Source organism: Urocitellus parryii, chromosome 2 (genome assembly GCF_045843805.1).
Source record: "Urocitellus parryii isolate mUroPar1 chromosome 2, mUroPar1.hap1, whole genome shotgun sequence".
NCBI lineage: Eukaryota > Metazoa > Chordata > Mammalia > Rodentia > Sciuridae > Urocitellus > Urocitellus parryii.
This window is the reverse complement of record NC_135532.1, coordinates 184,441,493-184,465,469: the sequence shown is the minus strand read 5'-3', so window position 1 is coordinate 184,465,469 and position 23,977 is coordinate 184,441,493. Positions and strand designations below refer to the sequence as shown.

The 23,977-nt window shown below is 36.2% G+C and overlaps 1 protein-coding gene across 1 annotated transcript in view; it reads left to right on the top strand.

Annotated features, from left to right (window-relative positions):
- Window positions 1-6,409: 6,409 nt before the first annotated feature.
- Map3k13 (mitogen-activated protein kinase kinase kinase 13) overlaps window positions 6,410-23,977 on the top strand; it is a 60,079-nt gene continuing 42,511 nt past the window's right edge. Inside the window, exon 1 of the mRNA XM_026389334.2 lies at window positions 6,410-6,488. The gene's annotated coding sequence lies outside the window, so the exon portion shown is untranslated. The remainder of the gene's footprint in view (window positions 6,489-23,977) is intronic.

Sequence of the window (23,977 nt, the reverse complement as noted above, 5' to 3'; positions counted from 1 at the left end):
TCAATTCCCCTCTGGCTGAACTGCTTTTGCTAATGCTGTTAAGCTGTGGCTCAGGAGGCAAAATATCCTGAGGTACTAGATATATTTTATGCAAGTAAAAAGAAAAACCTCCCTCATTCTCATATTCAGAGCATAGTGATATATAGTCTTCCCAAGTAAAAAATAAAACAGCAGAATGGATATAAAGGAAAACTATGTGCCAACTTCAGCTACACATACAAGGCTTTGGAAATTGTTAGTAGACTGAAATAATTCCCATCTAGCCAAAGCAAATAGGAGTAATTTAATCAAAAGCATTTAATTTGGATCAGTTGAGACGATCTGACTTTAGATCTGCTACTATTCTAAAATTGGTGAAGTCTAAATGAATTAACCCTACTGTGAACCAAATACTGTATCCATCTCCTTGATTTTAACTTTGGGCCACAGGGCAGACTTATCTGAAGTTCTTCAATGGTGATAGTACCCTCACAATTATGAAAACTTGGCCTTGTAAATATGGCATGCATACTTATTAATTGGTTGAGTAGAATTTATAACTACAGTAAAGGTTCTCTTTTAGTATTTTCCTTTGGCAATTAAGGCTCTGTTTATATTGTACCAATTTAATTCAAAAAGGCATGGTGAGATGTTGGATATGTTAATTGGCTTGATCATGGAATCATTTCAGATGCATATGTATATCTAAACATCAAGCTATACAGTTTTTATTTGCCAATTTATTTCTGACTGTAAATGTAAATAATTTTTATTTGTTATTTATAACTCAGTAAAGCTGGAAGCAAAAACAAAAATAAGGTAGTGTCTTCCCTCTATGATTTTTTTTTTACCTAAAATGACCAACTTATAGATAAACCTAGTGGCTGATATATCCATCAAATGTCAGGAGAATAAATGGAATGCACACACAATACAGAAGCTGTAATTAACTGATTGTTTCAATTTTTTTATTTAAAAATGTTTTTCTTTTTGTGATACTAGGAATTAAACCCAGGGCCTCAAACTCATTAGACAAGCTCTCTACCATTGGGTTCTATCCCAGTCCCCAAATCTCTTTTTAAAAGTAATTAACATGAGGCTTGGGGTACATCTTAGTGGTACATACAGGCCGTGCTTAGCATACATGTGGCCCTGGGTTTAATCCCCAGCACAAAGGGAAAAAAAAAAGTCATTAACAGTTTTTTTTTAACCAACTTTATTAACAAGTAGTAAAATTATTTAACTTGAGCTCTTTTCCTCCTTCCTTTCCTTTTCCTTTGGAGAAGATGTTTTCCTTTGAGGAAAGTGCCAAGGAATAGAATTAAAATGTAAAGAACAAGGAATCAAATAAGAATGAGATCATTCACTGATCGTTTTTGGGCACTGTAAATATGAAGCTCAGTGTCTAGGCACTCAGCACAGAGAATCTGCCACTGCCCATGTCATCACCATCAGCAGCAGCAGTAGCAGCCATATTTACACTCCTTATCAATAATAAGCAGCCCTAAATAATGCATCATTTCAGATTCAATACTGGACATAGTTGACAACTTCCTACCTCACCCCCAATTAATGCAGACTTTATAAAGAGGGGAAGTATAAGACACAAAAGATTAAGGGGAGAGAGCCCGGGTCTTCAGGGTACAGAGGAACGGTGTTATAAGAATAGGTGAAGGGGTCAGCACTTTCTAGGAAGGGCTCTGGTCAGCCACCACTACCAATGAAGCCAAGGAGGAAAACAGTGGTGATGATAGGTTCCAGGCAGGGTATAAATTTGTTGCAAAGCCTTCCACTTGATTTGAGAGCTGCTTTACATTTGCCAGGCTGTGGAAATTGCATAGATAACCATTAAAAATTAGGGTTTGGGCTGGGGTTGTGACTCAGCAGTAAAGTGCTCATGTGAGGCCCTGGGTTCAATCCTCAGCACAGCATAAATAAATAAAATAAAGGTATTGTGTCCAATTACAACTAAAAAATAAACTTTTTTTTAAGTTAGGGTTTGCAGCTAGATGTGGTGAAGCACACCTATAATCCCAGTTACTCAGGAGGCTGTGGCAGGCAGATTGCAAGCCCAAGGCCAGCCTGGGCAATTTAGTGAGACCCTGTTTCAAAATAAGAATAAGAAGGGATAGGGATATAGCTCAGTGGCAGAGCACCTGCCTAGAATCTGCAAGGCCCTAGGTTCAGTCACTAGTACCACTAAATAAAATTAACAAACAGGGTTGGCAATCAGGCCAGCTTCATTGTGTGGCCTGTGCAGTGGCACAGAACCTTGCACTTGGTTTAATGCTCTGTTGTCTCCATATTGAAATTCTTAGTAGTCCTTGAATAAAGGGTCTTTCATTTTCATTTTGTACTGGCCTTACAAATTTTATAGCCAGTCCTATTGTCAATATATAAAATTATTGTCAGGTCTTAGATGTACATTAGAGTACATCTTAGGACATGGAACCCTTCCTGTGTCATAACTCTTTTTTTGTTCAATACCAGCATGCTTTTTTCTTACCTTGCTACTGTTGGATTTTGAGAAGTAGCTCTGAAGAATGTGTCAGCGCCAATGAATGACTTAAGGAAAATACTGCCTCAATTTTATGCCCCTTAAAATACTGCTTTGCTAATAAGGTGTAAACTGTGTATGCATTATTTAATATAATAGCATGGATTCAGAAACAACACATTTTACTCATCTCAGTTATTACCATCCTGAACAACAGCTTTCTGATCATTGCACACATACTGAATATGTTTTTATGAAGCCATATACTTTTGATCAGAGAAAAGAAACCTATAGTAAGTCCAGCACTCAAAACCTTTCATGATGTGACACCACCCTATAGTTATAGCAGTGCTGAACACTGCTCTCCATGAACCTTGTGTTCTAATTATTCCAAACTGTTTGCTATTTTTGGAAAATGCCATTTATTTTCTTGCCTCCATTCTTTTCTTTCTGCAGTGTTCTTTAACAAGAATGTATGCCTTCTTCCAAATAGCATCCCCATGTCTTCCCACTCTCCACCCTTTCCCTGCTGGTGTGTTACTCTTCCATCAAGACCCCACTTGATTGCTCAAAAATCTCTTCCTCTGTGAAACTTTGCTTTTTCATATTCTCAAAGTTAATTGCTGCTTCCTCTGCTGCTTCATGGCTCAGACTGCACTTGTAGGCTCTGCTCTGCCTACATGGTGGTTACTGGTTTACTTGCCCATCTGACACTCCATGGAGTAGGACTGTCTGATATGTTTCTAGTCCATTATCAATGGCATTGTAATCCAATGTCTGGCTCATGTTCAATACATGTTTACTGAAGGAGGGAATTGGAAGGATTCCTATAGTCCCTTTACGGGATTTTTTTGTGTGTGTTTAAAACTCTGGGTTATAATCCCCTAAGGTGAAATAGCCAGTTGATATCAGTTGATCTTGTTGGAAATGTTTTTGACTTAAAGAATCATTTTGTGCAAGAGGGAAATTTAAAAAGCAGACCTGACAGTAGGATTGAAGCTCCCTAGATTATACACTGTTGTTACTCTAGGAGTAAGAGCAGTGAGAGCCCAATAGCAGAAGGGTATCAATAGTAGGAGGCCCCAGAGAAGCCAGGAAGAATTACTCAAAAGGGTTTGAAGTCAGAAAAACAGGAAGCCCAGGGTACCATTTGACTCTCAATTTAGCCATTTCTAGCTAGCAATTTTGTTCTCAACTTTTCTTTTTGTAGCACCTTCCTTAATTAAATTATCCTGCCATGTCAAGAAAAGGCTTGAAATAAAGCCAGTAACATGTAAGGCGTATTTAGAAGTATGCCAAATGCATTTCTATTCTACTACTTAAACTCTCAGACTAAATCCTAGCTACTGTGACATTTGAGTCTTTTTTGAAACCCTTGTAGTTATAAGGAAAGAAAGAGAGGATAAATCAGAATCTGAATCTACTGGGATTTAAAAATAATCAGACAATTCCTTGAGCTTTTCTGTGATCGTAGCCAAACTTGCCTTCTAATTTTTTCCAGTGGGATTAGACATATGTAGGATAAAGGGAAAAGCCATTAATCTCAAAGACTGGATTTCCCAAGGTATTGGAGGTTGGTTAATTTCCAAGTTTTTGGTTCAAGACATAAACCATCCTAGTCTTTTTGTCATTTTAGTAAAGATGAGAAGAGGCCTTTTAATAGACTAGATATAAGGATTTTATGATCTCATGGGTTTTTAATAATGATTCATTTTGCTTTTATTATTTTTTTTTCTCTTCTTCTTCCTCCTCCTCCCCCCCTTCTCCTTCCTCTTCTTCTTCTTCTACTTTTTGAGGTGAGGTTCTTGCTATATCATCTAGGCTGATCTCAAACTTGGGGACTGAAGCAATCCCTGCCTTAGCCTCATAGTAGCTGAGACTTACAGGCATGTGCCATAATGCTTGGCTTATTTTCATATTTGGATGCTCAATTCCTTTTAGTCTAGTGAGGTTGCCTGGATGCCCCATTGCAATACTCATTAATGAACCTACTTGTTTTTCTGCTAAGCAAATAAAAAAAGATCTCTGAGAAAAATCCTTCAGGTAAAAGTTAGAAATCATAGGGTGGGAAAGGAGCATCCCAGAAGAGATGTGGGCTATGTTCCCACAAAACTTTCATCAAGAAAAATAAGTCTAAAAGTTGATATTAAAAGCATTCCAGGAAAGGAAAGGAAATTATCAGAAGACAGGTGAGCTCCTAAAGATATCATGGGAAGGGCACTCTCATTTGATTTGCTTTGCTAAGCCAGAGAAAGGCTTCATGAGCTGATTATGTATTTGTGAAACCTCTGGATATGAGTAATATCTGGTTGTTTTGTTTTTGTTTGCGAGCATCAGACCCTGGATCTTGGCCCTTAACCCAGCACTGATTCCATCTAGAGTGGGAATCTCTAAGGATGACTTTATGGGCTAGGGATGTGGCTCAAGCAGTAGCGAGCTCGCCTGGCATTCGTGCGGCCCGGGTTCAATCCTCAGCACCACATACAAACAAAGATGTTGTGTCCGCTGAGAACTAAAAATAAATAAATATTTTTAAAAATTCACTCTCTCTCTCTCTCTCTCTAAAAAAAAAAAGGATGACTTTATTTTTTAGTTGTAGTTGGATACAATACCTTTCTTTCTTTCTTTCTTTCTTTCTTTATTTATTTATTTATTATGTTGTGCTGAGGATTAAACCCAGGGCCTCTCACGTGCTAGGCAAATGCTCTACCACTAAGCCACAACCCCAGCCCAGACTTTCCAATTCTTAAGACATGTAACCTTGACTGTACTAAATCCTTACCTCATTTTATTCTCTAGACCCATGATTTTTAATTTGCATTTAGATATACTCAAGATAGTTCTATCTCAAAGTGTGTTAAATGATTCTAAATACCAAATTAATGATATTATACACATAAATAACAAGTTAGAACTGTAAAACAATGTGATTGCATTTCAACAAAGTTTGTTACAACAACACAACTGAATGAACTTGGACAAAGGCATCCTAGTAAAGGTGTCAGGAAAAGTACCCACATCATTGGAATCCCATTGTTTTCTGCTGATTTTGCCCTTAGTTAGGACACTTTGGGGACTTGAGCTTCAGAGAGCCTTTCACTGGTGTCAACATTGGAGTTGGGGGGAGAAAAGCTCCAGTCAGTCCCTTCTTCTCTCCTCTGTGCCGCTAACCATGAATCTGCTTTCTGACCTTGTGATTTTATCTTTTTCATAAATGGGTTTCCTGTAGATGAACTCATGCAGTAGCTTTTTGCATTTGCCATTTTTAGACTTTCTCTTAGACTCTTTTGAGATTCACCCATGTTATTGCATGATCTTTTTTTAGTTTACCTTGCTTTCATCTGCATGGAGTTTGGTGTTGGGGCAGGCAGAGATGAAATGTTTATGTTCAATCTGCCATGTTTAACTAGAAATTTTATTTCATAGTTTTAGGGAAAAATATCAGAAAGTGGGAGTGTAATATGAAAATTTCCAGCTTTGCCATTGAAATTAAACTTATTTCAGGTGAGAAATGCCAAGACAACGGAAAACATTTGAAGATTTTATGGTTTTCTTTATAGTAAGCATTCAATAAAATGCCTATCAGTTTGATTTGAATCTACAACAACCCCCAAAAGTAAGTTTATTATCTCTTGTGTATATGTGAGGCAAGTAGTTGTTAGGATTTGAATATGAGGTATCCCCCCAAAAATTCCCATGTTAAAGTAAGAATATTCAGAAGTGAGATGATTAGATCATGAAAGCTACACATAATCCATCCATCCTAATTTGAAAGGATCACTGTGCTAAGTAGTGACTCTGGGTCCATGGGGCATGACTGGAGGAGGGGAATCATTGGGGATGTGCCCCTAAGGTTTGTATCTTGTTCTCCTTGGCCTGCCCTTTCTCTCTCTGCTTCATAGACACTATGAGCTGATAGCTTTCTTCTTCTGTGCCCTTGGCCATGATGCTGTGTCTCACTTTGAGCCCAGAACAGTGGAGTCAGCCAATCATGGATTGAACCTCTGAAACTGTGAGCAAAATAAACTTTTTCTCCTCTAAATTGTTCTTATTGGGTATTTTGGTTACAGCAATAAAAAGGTGACAAGCTCACTAGTGTTCAGTATTTTTATGTAACTTGTTGGAGTCTTCACATCTGATAAGTGGCAGAGCCAGGAATCAAATATGTTCTTGCTAACTTGAAAACTTACATTCCTTCCAATTATAGTACATCATAAACACAATGTAATGGCCATGGGGAAAGCAACTATTTATAATATGCTGGATTTTTCATTACAGTCTGATTTATTACAGCCCTGGAAGGAACCTGAAGGAATGGTAGATAATACTGACAAAATTTTCTCAATATACTCTTTTGACTAACTCACTAACCATGTTGGGCAGAAAGGGTCTAGCAGTAAAATAGAAAACAGTATCCCCACCTTAATCCACAACCAGGGAGCAGTGGCATTTGGAGCATAATTCTGGTGGTCACCTTACAGAAAGATGGACTAGAGTTGGATATTGATCAGGCAAAGGGCAACTGAGAGTGCCCTGTCTTTGGATTGCAGGCCAGAAGTTTTAAGACTTATCAATGTTGAGAGGAGAATATTGGCATTTATAAAAGTCATTGTGCACAAATTCTGGAATTCTAGACTTCAAGGAGAAAACATGAAAGAATTTTGCAACAATTTTTTAAAAATATTACTTTTAAATTTTGGAAAGACATTTTGTTAAACCTTAATTCATTAATTCATAGGACCTTTATATTAATGCCTGATTCTATGGAAGATTCTGGAGAAAACAGTAGTTTTGATAAATTCATTCAATTCATATATATATACACACACACATACACATACATACATTCATATATTTTTTTTCAGTACTCTGAATGGAATTCTGAATTGTAGTTCAGTCTCTACCACTGAACTATATTCCCAGCCCTTTATATTTTTTATTTTCAGACTGGATCTCACTAAGTTACCCAGGATGGACTCTAATTTTATCCATCCCTTGCCTCAGGCACCCAAGTAGCCAGGATTACAAGCAAGACTCCTGTATCTGGGGACTATTTATAATTTTAAGTGTTAGTGATAAAATAAAGGCAGGGAGGTTTAATATAAAATAAGTTCAACATGTGAATATGATTCTTTAATGGACTACTAAGGGAAGCAAGTGATATTTGTGTTATACCCATTCCTTTTGGAAGTAGACATCACAAAAAAATATGTCCCGTTCAAAGCTGTTGTCAGAAGCAAAGTATTAGGCTAACAGGATCACTGACATTTCCTAGCTTCTTGAAGTAGAGTTTTATCTTTTCTCATTCTCAGTTTACAGGATGTTGAAATTGTAGATAATGCTGTTTTAAGAACAGCTAGGTATATACACAGGAATTTGCAATCCGTTATTTAGAATACCAGTAAAAAACAGAAAATAAAGGGAAAAAATGTTCTCACATTGCCAGAATTGATGTTACAGAGTCCAGGTGAAGTTTATGCACAAAAACTTCATAATTTAATTACTTGGGCACAGTGGCATAAGCGCACAGTCTCGGTCACTGGGGATGCTGAGGTAGGAGGATCACTTGAGCCCAGGAGTTTGATGCCTGCCAGGGCAACATGTCAAGACCCTGACTCTTAGGAAACAAAACAAACTGAAACTCACAGTTTACTTATAAGAAGAGCTTTCAAGCCTTTGTGCATACCTATTGTTTTACACACAGTTCTAACAGGTTTGGTTATCTGATTTCCCAGACCATGACAAACAGTAACTACTCAGGCAGATTTACCAAGCTCTCTGAGAGTCAGTGACCAATAAATCAACTGATAACCAGACACTAAAACAGAAGAAAATAAAATTAACCAAACAAGTGCAACAATAAAGCAATCATTAGCATTTTAGAATGACTCTCCACTTTGCAAATATATTTTCCAATGTTATTTCAAATAGTGAGTTCTATTGGTAATGTTTAAATGTTGACTTTTAAAAAAAAAGTTCATATGTGACTTTTAAGGAACACTTATATTAAAAAGTGCACTTATAATGATTTGAATTGTAATTTCAATAAAGGAAGCAGCTAGATATTTTTAAATTTTGTCCTCTAATCTTCATCTTTGTATTGAGGAACTATATACTGTTTGCTGTCACAGAGATTATTATTCTTACTATTCTTTCCACTAGTACTATTTTATATCTTTATTATTGTTTTAACACTTAGAATAAATATTTAATACTTATTGATGTTCTTCCTTGTCATACTCATTTTGGACAGATGGAACTTATCAAAGATCCTGTAGAAGTCTGCAAATTTCAGCTATATATTGGGAGTTGAAATGGAAACTACCCCAATGAATAATTAAATAATAGATATGGATTATCTCTAGCACAATGTCAAATGTACATTTCAAAACCATGACACGACACGGGATAAGTGAAAAATTATTGATTTTGCCAATTTCAAATTTCTATTTTTAGTAAAGTTCAAAATGTTCTATCATATGTTTTCTAGGATATCATCTAGATTGAATCATTACTTAAAAAAAATTAAAACTCAGAAATACTTATGTGAGCAAAGGCAATGTTAAATGGGAAGAAATGTAAAAGTCAAAAACAATAATAATTTTACAGAATTATTATTACAGAAGTAATTTTAATTACTTCTGTATTTAATTTGACATTGTATTTAGTCTAGAGTGTTTTACTCTACCTGGAGCTTTCAACCTGAATATCTGTAATATAGTCTTCTCTGAGAAGTGACATGAGCTGCTCGTGATTTGGTAAAAACCTCAGATCCTATCCGCCTTTCCCTTCACTAGCCCTCACCTAGTTTTCTGCCTTTGACCTACAGTAGTCCTGTGATGAGGAATTTCAAGGAATGATGGTACCAGTAATCCAATTTCAATTTAAAAATTTTCACAAATGACTGTTGAACCCATTCAGACATTCGAAAATTATTCCTCTGGCTCTTTTGATGACTTTAGATACCTGGCTGTGAACTCTTAGAAAATCCTAACAAACAAGCAAAAACATCTCTCTTTTAATTTGATCCAAATAAACCTTTTTTAGAATGTGCCCATACTTAAATCATTTTTAAGGACTGTATTATACTAAACTTTAGTTGAAAACCTGTTATTCTCGGGGCTGAGGATGTGGCTCAAGCGGTAGCGCACTCGCCTGGCATGCGTGCGGCCCGGGTTCGATCCTCAGCACCACATACCAACAAAGATGTTGTGTCCGCCGAGAACTAAAAAAATAAATATTAAAAATTCTTTCTCTCTCTCTCCTCTCTCACTCTCTCTTAAAAAAAAAAAACCTGTTATTCTATAGTAGTTAGTGAAGTTCTAGGCATTAGCAAATCCCTATGTACAAAGGGAAGCAAAAGTCTTGATTAATCCTCACAAAAAATATATTAGCTAATATGAATACAGTGCATTTGAGCAGTGCTGATCAATAGAATTTTCTGTGATGATGGAAATGTTCTATTTTGTATTGTCCAAAATTGTTACCACTAGCCACACTTTATTTTATTTTTTAAATTTTTTTAGGAAGTTGATGGATCTTTATTTTATTCATTTATTTATATGTGGTGCTGAGAATCAAACTCAGTGCCTCGTACATGCTAGGCAAGCGCTCTACCACTAAGCCACAACCCCAGCCCTGTTACTAAGCACTTTAAATTTAAAAATTCAGCTTCTCAGTTGCACTAGTTAATTTTATTTTATTTTAACTTTAAGTTAAATAGCCATGTGTGACTAGAAGCTACTACATTGGACAGAATAGGTATAGAGTCTTAACATCAAAACGGAATGAATCACACCTGTGATTCCAGCTATTTGGGAGTCTGAGGTAGGAGGATCACACTAGGCAACTTAGCAAGATCTTTTATCAAAATAAAAATTAAAAAAAACAAGTTGGGAATGTAGCTTAGTGTAGAGCACTTGCCAGCTTACTATGCATGAGGACCTGGGTTCAATCCATAGACTCCTTACACATTCTAGAATGAGCATATTTTAAAATTACCCACTTGCTTTCATCCTAATTAAAATCTTGTCTCAAGGTCAGATGTGAGTCAACTCCATATTTTTCTGATTAAGACCTTTCTTAGTGGAATCCTTTATCATTTTGATAGTAGAATGTGGTTAAGGGCTCGGGTTTAGGCTTGGGCTTGGGTCAGGCTCTGGAGCTTGAGTAGAACTGGGTTCAACTCCTATATTCACCACTTAGTAGCTGCCAGTGAGTTATTTAAATTTTCTCCATGCTCCAGTTTTTTCATCATTTGTTACCAGGGGTAATAACCTTTCTCAAAGGGTTAATGTCAGGGTTGAAGAAGTTAACATACGGAAAGTGTTAGGGCAGGGGTGACACGTAATCTCAGTAAATTTAGCTGTTGTCAATATATTGTTTATCACATTGCTATGTGTTTGTGTAAAGTTCTGTTAACCAAAAAGTGAATTTATGATGTTATCTCTGGTCCTTTACTAAGTGCTGGGGCTGAATAGGGAAGAAAAAAAAAGAAGCAAAAGATCCCAAGGTTGATACTTGATTCTCTAGTAAACTCACCAATTTATGAGAATTAGAAGTTTCTCCTGAAAAATAAGAAGTCATGGCCCATTCACTGCTCCTTTTCCAATCTGAACAATCTATAATTCTAGCATTCTTATGCAAAACCAGAAGCTATGAAAGGGTGGCAGAAGGACCCTGATGGCACTTTGCCTGCCAAGTACATGCAGGATAGGAACAGTGTATAGAACGTAGTTTTGAGAGAACTTCCAAATATTTCATTGAAGTCTGTTACCAACCCTGTTCAGTAGCTCTATATGTCAAACTGGCAATGATATAATAAAGTATAAAACACGTGCAGAATGAGTTTTATTCATATCCCTATTTCAGTTATATTTTACTGTTTAACTAAACAATCCAAACACTGACAAGGAAATTGATGGGAAATGAGAACTTTCATAATATAATTTCATTTTTAAAGTTTTTCCCTCCTCTGTCACTTTCTCAGAGTCATAAAATTCCGACAGCAAAGCTAGCCAGTTCTTGATAAGCAGCACATTCGCTGTCACCTCCCTAGAGCCAGCATCTATTTTAATAACAACAGCCCACATCAGAATGCCACTTAATAGCTTGAAAAGCACTTTCATGTCTATGATCTCATTTAATACACAAAGTCTTTGAGGAAAGTTGTCCCCATTTTTCAGAACCCCTGTGTAACAAGCTGTTTCCACTATAAATATTTAATCATAATATGAATATCATTTAGGTTTCATTGATAAAAATGCTTTTTCAGCATACTACATGTATTGAGACACGTAAATGACCCAAATATAATAAATTGTAATTCCTGTATTTAGAGGGGAAAAGATTCCTCAGACTTCAGCCCAGGCAGGAAGAACAAATTATTCAATGGTAGCCAGTATCTATATAGCCTTTGACTGACACCAGAGTTACAGTTTTCTCACCAAAGCAAAAAGTCCGAAAGCCAGAGGCAGGCCTCCTGTAGCAGGGACTCAGCTCTACAAGTTGCATTTCCAGCTTTGGCCAGGACGTCTCTGCCTTTAGCAGCAGGCTCTCTCCACTGATGTGATACTTAAGATAGATTCCACTTTATTCTGTCCTTCTCATGCACCCTGTTCTGTGCCTCTGGAGGCTGACACACGTGGAGTCCCTCCGTGCGCTTCTTTGCCCTCTAGTTTTCTAATGGGACCATTGTTCAACTAATGGGAAGTACCTGCAGAATCTCAGAGGACAGGAAGAACGTGAAGTTAGGCTTCAATATAAATTTATCTGGCTCCCTCCTTCTCAGGTCACCACACTTTGGTTTCAACACTCTACCAAAGGCCACAGTTCTTGTTGAATGGCCTTCTGTAACTATGCAATCATTCTTTCCCTTGCTGGTTAACAGCCTCCTGGTTGTTGTTAACTCTAGGGCGCATAGGGCACAGCACCATCCCTGTTGCTTCTCCTGCCCACTCCTTTGTAAGTGGTCTCTTATTTTATTAAATTCTCCTTTGTCCCATTTTAGTGTGCCATCTGTTTATTTCCAGGACCTGGACTCATACAGTAACTTAAGTGACAGTACCTACTTCTCATGCTCATGCATCATATAGACAGTATTCAACAAAACTTCAGAAAAATGATTATGTGAAGTTCAAAAGTTTCCTTCAGTTTAATCCCTAGGATATTTGGAATATGAATTATTCTATAATTAGATTCTGTTTATTTTTTTTCTTTAGCAACACACTTCATCTACCAAGAGAGAAATATGTGACCTAATAAGTAATTATAGTTATATATTAATGTGACATTTATTAGAAGTAATTATTAAATAGGTTCTTATTTTCATCATCAAATTACTAACGTGCCTACTTCTACTATCTCCCAGTTAGAGAGATTACCTATTCTTTCAACATCTATAGTTCTTCAAATTATTATTATTTTTTTTCAAACCAGATAAGACATAGAAACTATTAGAAAAGTCAGAATGGTCTGAAAGCCTGGGGTCAGAGAGTAGTGGAATAATGACACTGAATCCTTCATTTCTTATTTCTTAACTGCTTGGAGGTAAATGGTCTTTTCATTAAAAAAAAAAGGGAAATAACCATTCTTTGGGGCCACTGTAAGACTGCTATTTTTCCATAGTCATATCCCTAAAATGACCAAGGACAATTTTATTTTAAAATTTATGTTCTCATTTGAGCTATTCTTTTAATTATATAGATTATAGTAAAGCATATATGTTCTCATTTTAGAATCAAATGTTTATTAATTAAAATATAACTAGCAAATTTTATTGCGTGCTTGCTCTGTAGTGGTAATAGGTTAAATAATCTGCAAGTAATATCTCACTTAATGCTTATTACAACGCTCCAAGGAAACAAACCAAGCTAAGTAACTTGCCTGTGACAGAATCAGTATGAGGGCCCAGGAAGTTTGAATTTAGAATTCACACATTTTACAATGATAAATTTGTCGCCTAAGGATATTTTTAAAAAGATTTTCCTAACTTGGAAGGAGTTGCTATTATACAGAGTTCTGTAGGCCTAGAGCCACAGAAAACTTCTTAGACTTTTTCTTGAGGGTCTTCTTCAGAAAAGTAAAAGTAAGCTGCCAGAAGACAGAGTGACACTGACAGGAAGGTGGTGACACAAGCGTAGAAGAAGGCTGTGTCCAGAAGTCAGGCAGGCTTCATGTGTTGATAGCATGGTGCAGAAACCTGCAGATCTCTAGGGAAAAATTCCAAAATCGCCCCTGAGGACGCAACTCTGAAATGATTCTCTTTTGTTCACATTGCTCTTTTGTTTAAAGTATAAGTGGTGTTTTCCTAGAGATATTTTTTTAAATCGATAAAATCATCTCCTAATTTAATATAGCAATGTTAAAAACATAGGAATTAATTTTTTCTCCTCCCAAATAACAGAACTGTACAGTATAAATATTCTTTCAAATATTGCAGCTGTATTGAGTTTTCCTTCTTTTTTTGCAATTTATTAAAGCCTGGAATGTAAAAATAATTTCTATAATTAAAGACAAAGGAAATTCAATATGAAAAAGAAGTTACATATTTTTGAGGTTTCTCTCTCCTGTTCATATTATTTTTGCCTTTTGACCTTGTATCTAACTGCTTATTGATTTTTTTATGTGTTCTCATTTGTAATTTTAAATGAATGTTACAAGCTTAATCTATGTATTGATCTATTCCACTCCTTCATTCTCTCATCTTTTTACTTTAAGAAACTCTTGTCTTCCCTGGCCCTTCTTTTTATTCCCTTTGATTTTACATATATGTTGAACATGCTGACATGTATTGGTTTATTCTAGCTTTTCTGTTAAAGACTTAGATGACTAACATATTGAGAGTTCACTCTATACCAGGTGTGGTACAGTATTATCTCCTATAATCATCCAGTATTATCTCCTATTATCTCCTACTCTCTGAGGTGGATTCTATGCTTATCACTTGTTATGGATTGCAAAATTGAAGTTTAGACAAGAGAGTTAAGGTCAAGTTAATGATTAGGATTTCAATCCACGTTTATCTTCCTCCAGTGCCTTCCCTCTTATGCCCTTACAATATGGCTGTCAAGATGAGGTACATGGGTCTGAATATATTTTATTGATTGCAAAACAAAATTAAAATGTTCATTTAGCCCGAACTTTTAAAAATACTTTTAATTTTGAAAAATAATGTTTAAATAATTTCAATTGTTATTTCAATCCTTGTTGTCCTAAACTATTTATCATAGAATTCCATAAAAGAGGGAAAAGTCATAAAATAACAGGAAATGAAAAGAAAGGAACTAGAATTTATTATTTAATGTATACTTGATGCTTTTGTCAAGGCCCAACCCAAGTTCATAGTTCTATATATTTATTACTCCTTTTTTTAAAATTAGAGTATTTCTCTACCTTCTGCTTTTGCATGAATGACTATCTTGCTCACAGCTACCAAAGGTAATTCTTTATAAAAGGTTATTTGGTGGATCTTAAATGCAGGAGTTTTAGTGCCTTAACATGTAATTCATTTGGACCTTAGGACTTGGAATTAATCATATGTTCTTATTATATCATCACCCATTTTAAATTTCGGTTCTTTTAGTCATGATTGCTCTACCTTTTATATTTTGAATATGATTCTCACTAGAAAAGGTAAACACAAAGAGAAGCTGTGAACTTTTATTTCCTTATTATCATCTGTTTGAATTCATTTTTTGTTTTGAATTTATAATTATTCTTGTTGACAGCATATACTGACAATGATTTCCTGACAATGTTCTTAACTTCGTATCATTTTTCATTTCTGCAAATGTAGAAAAGTTGGCTTATTAATTTAAATGTTTAAAGCAACAAAAATTTGGATTGAAATTTCTGATTAAACAAATAATGCATGCTAATTATAGAAATTTTAGGGACATATGCGGAACCACTGTTGAGGTTTTTTGTTGTTGTTGTTTTGTTTTGCTTTGTTTTTTTTTTTTGTTGTTGTTGTTGTTGTTGTTGTTTTTTGTGTGTGTGTAGTACTGGGGATTGAACCCAGGGGATTGATAGACATTTCTGTATTTTGATGAATTTACAGACTATAGCTCTGAAAATAAAGCATCTTATTTATTTTAAACCAACTATAATACTGGCCAAATTATATTGTTATATTGTACACATGTACTAATGTGTAACAACAAATCCCATCATTATGTACAACTATAATACACCAATAAAAAAAATGTGGAGGGAAAAAACCTACCATATACAAGTTCAAGGCCAACCTCAGCAACTTAGTGATACCCTGTCTCAAAATAAAATTAAAAAACAGCTGGGAATATAGCTCAGAGGTACAGCATTTCTGGGATAAATTCCTAGTTTTAACAAAAAATCTACTGTAAATTTATTTTAACTTCAATCACAGTTTTAGATCTGATATGCAGAAGTAATCCATCACCATGGAGGATTTGTCCTTTTGTAATTTTTATTTTTTGCTGACTCCAACATACAGATGCTCCTCAATTCACTATAGGATTATATCCCTATAAACTCCTGAAGTATCAAAGTGCATTTAATATACCTAACCTGACAAACATCATAACTTGTGGTCACATGGTTGATTGGGATCTGCAGTTTACTGAGGCTGCCCAGCATCTTGAGAGAATGTCATACCACATATCACTAGTCCAGAAAAAGATCAAAATTCAAAATACAATATCTACTGAATGTGTATTGCTTTTGCACCATTATAGAAAAAAAATAAGCAAGCTAAGACATTGTAAGTTAGAGACCATTTGTACATTGATATTATTAAGCGTTCATAGTCTTTACCAAAAATATAAACACATGGTAAGCAATGAATCAATATTTTTGAATTCCTGATTATTGAATATAGCATTATTAAGAAGATGGAATGAGATAGTAGGTCAGTGGATTTGGTTGATGTGAAGTTAGTTATCATTGCCCTTTCAAAAAGAAGTCTAACATATGGTTCTGTTAAGACAGCAAGTGGGGTAAAGGCACAATTGTAGGCCATTCTATTTATCTGATTTGAAATTTCATAGTTACATTGTGTAACTCCATTTGAAAAAGCTATATAACTTTTTAAAGTTCAAACCAAGATCTGGGTGACAGACTTCTATGCTAGAAAGTTCATTTTTTTATTACTATAAATAAATAACTTCATCCCAGTTTTAAAATAGGATTGATTAGCCCTTATAGCAGAAATTCCCTTTATCCTCTCAAGTCTGGTATATGAATTTTAGAGAAGTGACCAGAAAGTTAAGATGGCAATAGTACATTTATCTAAGAAATAGGTAAGAAAAAGCAAGAGAAGATCAGCTGGGAAAAGTTCATCATCAGTCACTACATCTCATAAAAATAATGCTTAATTTAAAATTCTATTCAATTTTAGTCACACTGAAAACTGTATTTGTGGTGTTCAACTTTCCAAAATATTTGATTTACTTTTATTTATGATATAAAATTCAAATTATGACCATTATCTTCAATTAGCAACATGGGGAAAATTGTATAATAAAACCTGAGACTTTGAGGGCCATATGCCCAGATTGCCCCATCCATTCCTTTTTCTGTGCTGCGTCCTGAGATCATGGCACAAATCCAAGGTAATTTCCAGAAATTGGCAAGGCTCTGCCAAATGCACAGCTGCTGCTGTCTCCAACCCTTGCCTACTAATTTTGCATAAACCACTTCCTCCTCTTGAGGCCAAGAAAGGGCAGGGGAAGTGTGCCTCCAGGGAAGATACGGAGCTTCACTTTGTGCTCCCTGTAGACCCAGAACCTGTCACAAGGGTAGCAGCAAAAGTATCACCTTGGTTCATCTATGGGCTTCTCATAGCAAGTCCTACTGAGAAAGCTGACATTCTAACCTTGCCCTTTACCTCTCTGACAGTTCTTATTTTTTTTTTCCATGTAACTCTCAATGTTTCAAAATCTTGCCTCATTTCCTTTCCTTCTAATAACTACTAGCAATGATTTCTCATTTTGTTAGTCAGCTTTATGTCACTGGGACCAAAATACATGATAAGAACAAGTTAGTGAAAGGAAGGCTCAGAGATTTGGTTCATGATTGGCCAACTTCCTTGGCCTAAGGTGAGACAGAAGGGTAGCAGCAGAAATATCACCTTGGTTCATCTATGGGCTTCTCATAGTAAGTCCTACTGAGGCAGAGGAAAACTGCTTACCTGGTGTCAGCTGGGAAGGAGAGGGAGAGAAAAAAAACGAGAGGGGGGTGGGTCATGGGCAGATGCACTCCTCCAGGACATGCCCCCAGTGACCCACCTCCTCCAGCCACACATGCCTGCCGGCAGTCACCCCCAGTTAATCTCTTCAAACTTGGATGGACTGCTGAGGCTACACTCTCATATTCCTTCACTCACACAAGAGCTGTGGGGAGACACCTCATAGCCAAACCATAACACTCATGAATTCAAAGAAGAATGGTCAGTTGCCCTGAGGGTATCTAAACCAAACTGGGTCAGGGAGAGAGGAGCTAAGAGAGCTAAAGGCAGCCCGATTCGGGCCTCCTGCATTCCCTCCGCTTTCACTTGCCAGTTTCTTCACTGAGCAGTGGCAGCGTGTGGGTGTACATACAAACACAGGTAAAATTTAGATATTTTTATCCTCCTACACTCTTCTTAAATGTAGAGTCAGTTCTGATCATATTTGAATATAGTCATGGTGATGGTTTTTCTTTCCCTTTGTTCTTGTGCCTCTCAATTTTTCTGCCTTTCTTGGTTCACGTTGGACTTGATATTCCTGGTGAATATCATGAGGAAATGAATAACATGAGGAAAGCCTATCTGGCTGCGCATCTTTACACACACCTTGAGATGGACCTAACCTCTGCCCACCCAGAGGAGTGCTGGATCCCAATAGTAGCAATCTCTACTGCTCTGTGGAGAGGTGCAGGGATGTTCTAAGATGTTCTGGGTGCTTGTGTTTGGGAGTAGCTTTAGAACATCTAAAATAGCACTGGGTTTTTTGTTTGTTTTTGTGGTGCTGGGATTAAACCCTGGGCCTCTTGTATAGGGAAGCATCTACCACAGAGCCACACCCCAGGCCTAGAATAACACTCTGAATTACTATTGTTTCTGTCATCAGTGGTCATGGTATCTCGCTATTTGTTTCTCTTTGCTTAACAAACACCCAGGTTAGTAGAAGGGGTTAGGTTGAGGAAAGAGAATTTGTCCTAGCTCTGCCACCACTTAACTGTTAGTTTGAGCAAATCAGCAATTTGAGATTTGATTTTCATGTAAAACAAGTGGGGTGAACTATATGAATGTCCTGCTTTACCTTGCTCTCTTAAATATCAAACTGTATGTGATTATTGTGATTAGAGTCATTCCCCGTTCCCATGGGATAAGTCCACTTCACACCTACCCTTACCCTCCTAGAAATGAGAAGAGATTATGAAACAAAAGTGTATGTACTCCTTGCAATATGATGAAACTCAAAAACAGAAAGAAAAAACATGGAAATTTACCAGGAATTAATATGAAGACTTGTAGTTTGATTTAAAAAAATAAATTATACAAATAGATATTTGACTGAAATTCACATCTACATTTGGGGACTTGCATGATTCTCCAATTTAATGTAAGCCAATAGCCTAATGTATGTCCTGACCTATCTAGGATAGGCAGGAGTCCCGGTGGCAAAGCAGACTGGAAATAACTGCTGAGGCAGTGGCCAGTCAGATAGTATGAAGTCAGCAGTCTTAGAAGAGACGAGGCAGCGAAAGGTCAGAAAGGTCAAAGACAAGAGACAGCCCAAGGTTGTGACTGGTGACAGCAAGAAAACAAAACGAGGAGATCTGTAATGTCAAAGCTTAGAAATGAGCACCAAGAAACAAGTGGGGAGGAGGCTGTAGGGAGAATGGAGGTCAGTTAGCCAACTCTCCTGTGGAAAAAAGGCTTCCAACTTTTGTTTCTCTTTTCTTTTTCTTCCAACCTTATTTTCCTAGGCAGCTTCCCAACACCTAGATTTCTCCATGCCCTAGAATTTAAATTCCTCTTAACCTAACCTCATCCAGTTAAAGTGATCTCTCTAAATGTGTTTAATAGGAAGAATCACCTGCATCGGATTAAAAACTCTCCAAGCCCATATGTGGAGGCCGGGGTTCCTTTTGTTCTGCCCTGCTCCTCAACCTTAGTCACTATTTCATTATTTCTGGGTCATCTGCCCTCTCACACATGCTCTGGTCATTCCTGCTTCCCTGCCTCTGCTAATGCTTCTTCCTCCCTGATTTCCTTCCCTTTATCACATGTGGTCTCCAGAGATTCATCTCAAGTCCTACCTCTCTCATTTATCCTGTGATAGCTACTCCTGCCCTCATTATCGTCTTCCTTCCCTCCCAGTTCTGTATAACAGAATATGGTTCATTCATCATGGGGAGAGGGGAATGATTCCCTTAATGTAATTAATGACTCCTCAAGTGGTTTGTGAACTTTGAAAGGATAGAAAAGTTTCCAGAGACAGCATGGTACAGAAGAGAGTGGGGTTAGGAAAAATAATCTGATTTTTCAGGGCTGACTCTATGATCTTTATTTAGCATATACCTCTCTCCAGGCCTTAGTTTCCTTCTGTGAAAAATGAGGATTTATGATTTCATGCTCTGAGTTTCTTTCACAGGTGATCAAATGTTTATATCCAATGACTACAGGCAACCTCATTTTTTAACTTATTAAGAACTCTAATATAAAGTGAAGGATTATCATAAGAAGTTCCATCATGTTATTTAAAAAAGGCATGGGGATTTGGGAACCTGAATTTTGAGATGGATTTTAATTCATGCTCCACCACTTAATATATTGCCTTATAAAATTTTCTTACTTCTCTTGCAAAATGTGAATGTCAGTATGATAAGGATTATGGTGATAGAACTGGCTTATATGCCAGTTTGTAGGAGCCAATTGTCAAATATTTAGAAACTTTGTAAGCAAGATGTTAAACCACTATTAGCTTAAATCTGCTATGGTGGGAGTATTTATACTGGGGAAATAAGCAAACACTACAAATCAGATGCCTATTGTTTTGGAGAGTTGATTTACCAGTACATAGCTGATAGTGCAAACAGTGCTGTCAATTATAAATCACTCTGTCTTACTTATTATTAAAATTAATAATGGTATTGGGCATGATGGTGCATACCTGTAATCCCAGCATTTTGGGAGGCTGAGGCAGAAGGATTACAAATTCCATGGTAGCCTCAGTAACTTAGCAAGGCCCTATTTCAAAATTTAAAAAAATAAATAAATTAAAAGGCTGGGAATGTAGCTCAGTGGTAGAGCACACACCAGGTTCAATCTTCAGTCCCTCCCACCAAAATAGTAATGGTAACGATAATGTTCTGTGTACATAGAACCTAACCTGATGCATGGAACTGCTTCAAGTACATTTACCAAATACATCTTTAACTTTTACTATTTAGAAACTTCTGTACCTGAGCTAAATGAGCCCTCATCTTTACCTCTTTTTAAATTCTTCTCTACAAAGTCTACTTTTCAAATGAGAAAACATAAATAAAAGCCTATTTTAGTGCATGACACACAGTGGACCTTAATTAAATTCTCTACTTCCTTAACTAAGTTAATTATCTCCTTATTAAACCTTCATTTCTTTTGGTCTTTCATATCTCAGTTATCAACACTGTCCAATTATCTGTATCCCAAATAAGTTACTTGAAAAGGCTTTCTTCCCCTCTCCCCTTTTTTCCATCCTCATGTGTATGATCAATTCCTAACCTTTACCAATTCAACCTCTTAAGTCTGTCCTGTTCTCTTGATTGCCATTGTTACTGCCTTAGTTAGGGCCATCATCATTTTTTTCTTGAACTTCTAACTGAACATTTAGCCTTTCCCTTCAATCCAATTTCCACTTCTGTAGATATAATCTTAATTTATTTTATTTTCTGACCAAATCCCTCACCTACTCAAAACTTATTAATGGCTCTCTATTGCCTGAAGGATAAAATCTAAAGGTTTAGCTTATCACTCAGCTCCACCATAGTCTGACTTTTGCCTATCTTTTCTAAGAGTCGTCTCTTACTGTTCCCCAAACCTATGTGGAATAACCAGTCTTTCTTTCCTAAAGACTCCCTAATTAACCCTTCAACACCCAATTCAAAACTTCTTCCATGACATCTCTAGATGTATTCCATATATTTTTCTGAGCTCCCATGGCACCTTTAACATACGTTTATACAATGTGTAACCATGTGGCTGTTGCTATTGGTCTTTCCCTCAAGTTGTAAGCACCAAATGGTAGGAATCTAGCACCATTTGTTAATGCCTAACACCATTGTGCAGCATATAATAGGAGCTCATTAAATGTTTGAATGAATGAGAGTATAGAAGATAGGATATTTTCATTGGTTCACAAACACACGTTATTCATATATTATAGAAATGGAAAAAAAGGCTTAAAATGTGGGTCTCAATAATGAGGAGGGAAAATAATAAAATGGGAATGGTCTGTTTTTATCCATAATCCTCAATAGAGGAAACTGTGGCTCAGGCTAAAATCCAAAACTTTCAATCAAGCCCCTATCTGTCCTTTAAGTCGTTCTCTGTGTACACCAAGTAGCCTGCATTCCAGCAACTCTGGATTTCTCATCTATCCCAGAGTCTTTCATCCCTGCCCTAATTCACACTTTCCCCTGTATCAGTAATGCCTTCTCCCTCTTCTCTCACTCACACCTGAAGAATTCATACACTTCCTTCAAATGAATCAAAAGTTACCTTTTTTAAGCACTTTCCCTGAACTATCCCTCCCTCTTCTGTGTTGTCAGAGCACTGAATTCATGATAAGCACTGCAATGTTAGTCTTTGCCAGTCTTGTCTTTTGGCTTTCAATAAAGTGAAGTCATTTTTATACTCTGGCCTTTAGCATGTTCTAGGTGCCTAATACAGAGTGAAGGAGCAAATGAATATTATATAGGGAAATGCAAAAAAAAGTAAATTTTTCATAAAATATACTTTGAATGATTTTTTTTAATTAAAAACCATACGTGTGTGTGTGTGTGTGTGTGTGTGTGTGTGTGTGTGTGTTGCTGAAGATTGACCCAGGCCCTCACATGAAAATTTTAAATCTATTTTTAGTTAACATGTAAACTTTGTACATATCCATGGGGAACCATGTGATGTTTATATATATATATATATATATATATATATATATATATATATATATATACATTGTATAACACTCAAATCAGGGTAAACCTATCTGTTTGCCCAAACATTTATCAATTTTTTTATGGAAAAACATTTAAAATCCTTTCTTTTAGATTGTTCGAAATAAAGCCATTATCATTACTTATAGTCACCCTGCTGTGGAATAGAACACCAGAACTTATTTCTCCCTTCTAACTGTAACTTAATAACCTATTGACCAACCTTTCCCCATTGTTCCTCCCCTGTACTTGATCCAATCTCTGGTAACTAGTATTCTATTTTCAACTTCAATCTCTGGTAACTATTCTATTTTCAACTTCTATGAGATCAACTATATTAGATTCCACATGTGAGTGAGTTCATATGGCACTTGTTTTTCTGTACCCGACTTATCACCACTTAACATAATATTCTCTAGTTGCATCCACATTGTCACAAATGACAGGATTTAATCTTTTTTCATAGCCGAATAATATTCCATTATGCAAATGTACCATATTTTCTTTATTCATTCATCCATCAATGGACACTTTGGTTGTTTCCATTTCTTATTAATAGTGCTGCAGTGATAATGGGAGTGCAAGAGATTCCTTAAAATGGTTTTCATTTCCTCTGGATAAATAACTAGTAGTGGTATTGTTGGACCATATGGTAATTCTAATTTTAAATTTTGGAGAATCTGCTATACTGTTTTTCATAATGGCTCTTCTTATTTACATTCCACTAACAGTTTATAGGGGTTACTTTTTCTTCCACATCCTTGCCAGCACTTATCTTTTGAAGAATAGCCATTCTAACGGGAGTAAGGTGATATCTCATTGTGGTTTTAATTTGCACTTTAATTTAATTTGCACTTTCCTGATTATTAGTTATGTCAAACATTTTTCCATATACCTGTTGGCCACTTGTATGTCTTTTTTTTAAAGCGAGAGAGAGAGAGAATTTTTTTAATATTTATTTTTCAGTTTTTGGTGGACACACATCTTTATTTTATTTTTATGTGGTGCTGAGGATCGAACCCAGCACCCTGTGCATGCCAGGCGAGCACGTTACCGCTTGAGCCATATCTCCAGCCCCACTTGTATGTCTTCTTTTGAAAAATGTCTATGGGTCTGTTGCCCATATCAAATCATATTATTTCTTTTTATGCTATTAAGTTCAGTTTCTTTTATATTATGGATATTAACACCTTATCAGATGTATAATTTGCAAATATGTTCTCTCATTCTGGAGGTTGACTCTTCATTCTGTTGATTTTTTTTTCCTTTGCTGTGCAAAATATTTTAGTTTAAATCCTGATTGTGTGTTTTTTCATGTGTTTCCTGTGCTTTTGGGGTCTT